This window comes from Bos taurus, chromosome 1, assembly GCF_002263795.3.
Source record: "Bos taurus isolate L1 Dominette 01449 registration number 42190680 breed Hereford chromosome 1, ARS-UCD2.0, whole genome shotgun sequence".
Lineage (NCBI taxonomy): Eukaryota > Metazoa > Chordata > Mammalia > Artiodactyla > Bovidae > Bos > Bos taurus.
In genome coordinates, this window is record NC_037328.1 from 80,476,310 (window position 1) to 80,483,162 (window position 6,853).

The window sequence follows — 6,853 nt, forward strand, 5'->3', positions numbered from 1 at the left end:
AGAGGGGCCTGGCAGGCTATCCAGGGGGTCACAAAGAATCAGGCATAACTGAATAACTTTCACTTTGGATCTTTAATTCATTTATTACTTATTAATGTTGTCTATTATTTAGTAAACACATAAGATAATACATCCATCTATAAGTGTTTAGAAAGAATTGTCTTGAACTGGTCAGGAACAGTGCCTCTTTATTATTCAGTTACTGGAGGAAATTAAGAGGCTAGATTCTGCTTGAATGACGGCAATGTCCACAGAAGCAATTTGGACAGTGGCACTCACTGCCGCATTCTTCACAATAACTTTTTTTTCCTTTGCTGCTTGGCTTATGGGATCTTAGTTCCCTAATCATAGATTGAACCTGGGCCTTTGGCACTGAAATTACTGAGTCCTAACCACAGGACCACAGTGAGAAAGTTGGCTTAAAGCTCAACCTTCAGAAAACGAAGATCATGGCATCCGGTTCCATCACTTCATGGGAAATAGATGGGGAAACAGGGGAAACAGTTCAGACTTTATTTTTTGGGGCTCCAAAATCACTGCAGATGGTGACTGCAGCCATGAAATTAAAAGACACTTAATCCTTGGAAGGAAAGTTATGATCAACATAGATAGCATATTCAAAAGCAGAGACATTACTTTGCCAACAAAGGTTCGTCTAGTCAAGGCTATGGTTTTTCCAGTGGTCATGTATGGATGTGAGAGTTGGACTGTGAAGAAGGCTGAGCGCCGAAGAATTGATGCTTTTGAACTGTGGTGTTGGAGAAGACTCTTGAGAGTCCCTTGGACTGCAAGGAGATCCAACCAGTCCATTCTGAAGGAGGTCAGCCCTGGGATTTCTTTGGAGGGAATGATGCTGAAGCTGAAACTCCAGTAACTTTGGCCACCTCAGGCGAAGAGTTGACTCATTGAAAAAGACTTTGATGCTGGGAGGGATTGGGGGCAGAAGGAGAAGGGGACGACAGAGGATGAGATGCTGGATGGCATCACTGACTCGATGGACGTGAGTCTGAGAGAACTCCGGGAGTTGGTGATGGACAGCGAGGCCTGGCATGCTGCGATTCATGGGGTCACAAAGAGTCGGACGTGACTGAGCGACTGAACTGAACTGAACCACAGGACCACCAGGGAATTGTCCTTCACAATGACTTTTAAAACCATCTATGTGAAGATAGGTAAAGATATTAATAGAGTTGAAAAAAATGCAAAAAATTGAGGAGGACCATGGAATGGGGTGTTGAACAAGGACAAGTTTATACTCATTAATCCAGGGTTATTAAGTTCTATTGTGTAATCAAGATATGGAGGTTTTTCTAGCTCTACCCTTATAAAAACTGAAATAAAGATACATTGTTGTACTTCAAATCAATACATCTTAAACCATGGTATGGGTAAAAATCAATAGGAAGAGCTATCTGAAATGCAGATTACGTGGGACTCCACCCTCCCAACCCAGATCCAGTAGATCTAATCTGAGGTGGGGCCAGCTTTTTATTTTGGAAAATTCTAAACCTAAAGACCAACCTAGATAGCATATTCAAAAGCAGAGACATTACTTTGCCAACAAAGGTTCTTCTAGTCAAGACTATGGTTTTTCCAGTGGTCATGTATGGATGTGAGAGTTGGACTGTGAAGAAGGCTGAGCGCCGAAGAATTGATGCTTTTGAACTGTGGTGTTGGAGAAGACTCTTGAGAGTCCCTTGGACTGCAAGGAGATCCAACCAGTCCATTCTGAAGGAGATCAGCCCTGGGATTTCTTTGGAAGGAATGATGCTAAAGCTGAAACTCCAGTACTATGGCCACCTCACGCGAAGAGTTGATTCATTGGAAAAGACCCTGATGCTGGGAGGGATTGGGGGCAGGAGGAGAAGGGGACGACAGAGGATGAGATGGCTGGATGGCATCACTGACTCGATGGACGTGAGTCTGGGTGAACTCTGGGAGTTGGTGATGGACCGGGAGGCCTGGCGTGCTGCGATTCATGGGGTCGCAGGGAGTCGGACACGACTGAGCAACTGATCTGATCTGAAACCTAAAGAAAAGTTGCAAGAAAATTCAACAAATGCCAAATGTTTGAAACACCGATTATTAACAGTTCACTACATTTGTTTTCTCTCATATTTATCCGTGACTCTTTCTTAACTTCTGAAAGTCACAGACATAGTAGTGACTGTTTAGTTCTAATGCTTCAGCACTACATCCTAAAAACAATGATACTCTTTTCATAAAAGGACAAACTTTTTTTCTTTCTCCACATTCCTTAGGATTATATAACAATAATGTATCCTGCCTAAGGACAGTCTTTGGATTCAACCTTCTGTTATCTTAAAATGTAAATTATGGGAGTAGACCTGGTCTTTACAAGGATGTATGTTGCCTAAGGACAGTGTTATCTTAAAACGTAAATTATGGGAGTAGGTCTGATGAGGTCTTTACAACCTCCAGACATTCTTTGGATTATATAACCTCATTATTAACGCTAGCAAGGGGGTACTCTTTCTACCCCCTTCTGATGGCTATGTCAGAAGCTTTCTCTATCTCCTTCATACTTTAATAAAACTTTATTACACACACACACACACACACAAAGCACAAAGTATCATTATAGTCCCAAATTAACTATTGATGTAATAATTATAAAACTATCTATATTCAACATTTCTCAAATGTCCCAGCAATTTACTTTGTGACCTTAAAAACAAAAATCTAGGATTTTATCATCAGAAATTCTATTACATATATGTGTGTATACATTGTATGTGTGTGTAGTGTGTGCTTGTGTGTCTTATGACCTCGTAAATCTGGTTTGGGTGTTTTTCTTGTCTGTCATAACACTGACATCTTTGAAGATTCCAGACCAGTTTGTTTTGTTTCTTTGTTTTAGAATGTCCCTCACTTTGAATTTCTCTGATCATTCCCTCATTATAGATTCGTCTTCAATATTCTTGCCAAGAATATTACATATAAGTGGCAAAGCATCTTCCCCAATCCTTCAGGTTAGGAGGTGTTAGAATTACCCATTACCCCTGTGCGATTTTGATTCAGGTTAGTCTGTAGACAGCACGGTTTCCCAGGTGACTCAGTAGTAAAGATGTGGCTTTGATCCCTGAGTCAGGAAGATCCCCAGGGGGAAGAAATGTCAGGCTACTCCAGTATTCTTTCCTGGAAAAACCGCACGGACAGAGGAGCCTAGCAGGCTCAGTCCATGGGGTTGCAAGAGTCGGGCACAACAACTAAACAATGATAGACAACACTTTAACAGAAACCCGCCTTTAAAAATTTGAAAATTTATGTTTTATTTGAAGAAATAAAACTTGGTCAGAGTTCTGTATTATCAGCTCAAATCCTTTATTTAAACTGCTAAAAGCATTCAGTTCAGTTCATTTCAGTCACTCAGTCGTGTCCGACTCTGTGACCCCATGGACTGCAGCATGCCGGGCTTCCCTGTCCATCACCAACTCCCAGAGCTTACTCAAACTCATGTCCATTGAGTCGGTGATACCATCCAACCATCTCATCCTCTATCGTCCCCTTCTCCTCCAGCCTCAGTCTTTCCTAGCATCAGGGTCCTTTCAAGTGAGTCAGTTCTTTGCATCAGGTGGCCAAAGTATTGGAGTTCCAGCTTCATCATCAGTCCTTCCAAAGAATATTCAGGACTGATTTCCTTTAGGATTGACTGGTTGTATCTCCTTGCGGTCCAAGGGACTCTCAAGAGTCTTCTCCAACACCACGGTTCAAAAGCATCAGTTCTTTGGCACTCAGCTTTCTTTATGGCCCAACTCTCATATTCATATATGACTACTAGAAAAACCATAGCTTTGACTAGACAGACCTTTGTTGGCAAAGTAGTGTCTTTGCTCTTTCATATGCTGTGTAGGTTGGTCATAGCTTTTCTTGCAAGGAGCAAGTGGCTTTTAATTTCATGGCTACCATAACCATCTTCAGTGATTTTGGAGTCCAAGAAAATAGTCTGTCATTGTTTCCATTGTTTCCAGTCTATTTGCCACGAAGTGATGGGACTGGATGCCCTGATCTTAGTTTTCTGAATGTTAAGTTTAAACCAACTTTTTCACTCTCCTCTTTCATTTTCATCAAGAGGCTCTTTAATTCTTCTTTGCTTTCTGCCATAAGGGTGGGATCATCTGCATATCTGAGGTTATTGATATTTCTCCCCGCTAAAAGCATTAACAACAAATAACTAGTATGGTATAGTGCTGGGTCCTTGCAGACACCAAGAAAATTAAAGGGGGCACAATTCTTGCTTTGGATCCAATTGAGAAAGTAAAATAGCACATACAAACAAGAGAACAATTTTCCATCAGGTGATTAAAGATTACAAAACTTTATAACACTTGGTGAGAAAACATACTCTTATATTGTTGGGAGTTAAGTGTAATATTTTTGAGACTATTTTAGCAGTATGAAGAATTAGATTGCATACGTCCTTTGACCCAACAACTCCAGTTAAGAGTTTTAGGCTGGGCATGTAATAGTACAAGAACCCAAAACTCTGTCCCTCTTGCCCACCTGTCTTCCCGTCCCCACCCCCACTCCCCTCAGTGCACATTCCTTTCCTCATTATTTTGAGACAACTTAAATGCCTGCCAAAATTAGATTGGTTAATAAGTTATATGCCATGCACATTAGTTAGTCTCTTCTAGGAAGAGAGAATAGACACGCTTTCCCTATTTCTCCCACTTAGTACAACTCAAACCTCTGCATGTTATGTATACAGCAAACCCAAGAACACTGAGAGGTAGAGAAACTAGGAACTTGGAGATGGACTTCGTGGTAAGTTCCCTGGGTTTTCCTCTTGCATCATAGATCCCCAGTTGGAAATGAAGAAGTCGGCAACCCACATAAGCTAACAGGCAACAGATCAAAAACAAGGTCCAGCAGAAGTCTGCTCCTTCTAGCCAGAAGCTGAAGAAAAGGGGCATCCTGGGAAGACAGAAAAGCTTCAGACAATAAACTATTCCAGCCAAATACCAGAGAAGAAACTAAACTGTGGTCCTACTCACAACCCCACCAGCAAAGGCCAAGGGGGAAGCCTATGATTCCACCCCAAGACTCATGGGGCACCTTGGTATTCCCATCACCACCACTGTGGTGTCACAGAGATCTCAGGGAAGTCTACACTTCCGTACCCAGCAGGCAATAACCAAGGCACTGTTTTCTCCTCACTTGGGGTGGTGGCAATTCAGAACATCAGGAAGCTCACCATCTCACAGTGGCAACAAGGCCACTTGTCACTGTGCTGGTGGAGAGCATCCGGGAGCTGGAATTCCCAGCCCTGCCCAACAGTAACAAGGGGCACCTCCCTCAGCTGTCCCGAGGCTAGTAGGGAACGTGGACTTTCACCTCCTCCTGGCAATAGAGAGGTGATGCCAGAGCAGTGTCAGAGAAAGCCAGCTAAAACAAAAGATTTAAGATCTAATAACCATGTGAAAAAATGCTCATTATCACTGATCACTAGAGAAATGCAATCAAAAGCACAAGGAGATGGCACTTCACAGCCATTAGAATAGCCATGATTTAAAAAAACAGCAACAGCACAGAAAAGAACAAGTGCTGGCAAGGCTTGGGAGAAACTGAAACCCTTGTACATTGCCACTTACGGTGACTCTTCAAAAAGTAAACTCAGTGAGAATTCCCTGGCAGTCCTAAAATCAAGTTGTCAGCAGAGCTGTCTCTGGTCCTTCTGGAGGTCTTAGGGAAAAATCTGTTTTTTCCTTTTCCACCTTCTAGAGGCTGCCCATATTCCTTGGCTCCTGGCCACATCCCTCTGCTTCCATTATTGTCACATCTGTTCTAACTCTGACCTTCTTCCTTTCCTCATATAAGGACTTGTGGTTCCAGTGGATCCACCTGGATAATCCAGAATAATCCCTCCACCTTGGGACCTTTAACTTAATCACACCTGAACAGTCCCTTTTGCCATGTAAGATAACACAGTCACAGGTTTGGGGGATTAGGATGTAGACATATATGGGGGACATTATTCTGCCTGCCACAATGACCAATCAGCTTTGTTGAATAGTGTATAAAATAAGAACCAAGAGGAGACAGTAAAGACATTATTAGAATAAAGTTGAAAAGTTTCTAAGAAGTTGTGCATTTTAGTCCAAAAATGGCAAAATTATTATTATTTTTTGCTTCTTTTATTCTTAGGTTAAACAAACCAATGACCAGTGATGGAAAGTGTTTGTTTGTTTTTCACTGCTGGCAATAATTCCTTACACATATAGTAAGCACTTAAGTATTTTTGAATGAATGAGTGAAAACTATAAGAATAAATAGTAGAACTACAAAGATCAAGGCATATTATCTATTTCATATAGTGATTTGTAATGTTGATATGCTGTTTAAATTACTCTTTAAAATTTCTTTTAAAGATTAAAACTACTCCTGCTATTCATATTCAAAAAGGATATATCCTGATGTCTGTCCCCTTTAGCTTACATGACCATTTCTGTCCTCTGGATTTGTAGGCCTGCATTTATCTACTAAAATGATGATTTACATAAAGGTGCTTTTTAAAAAATATATTTATTTTAATTTATTTGCACCAGGTCTTAGTTGCTGCACAGCTGCAGTATGTAGGATCTTTAGTTGCACCTGTGGGATCTACTTCCCTGACCAAGGATCTAAGCCAGGCCCCATGCATTAAAAGCATGGAGTCTTAGCCACCAGACAACCAGGTAAGTCATTACATAAGAGTGCTTTTAATAAGAAGCTGTTTTAAACTATCTGGACTATAAAACAAACTGAGTTCTACTTGCAATTTTTTATCTTACTTTTTTGGTTGCACAAGCAATAATTTAAAAACAATAAAGGGCATTTTAAAAATAAAATT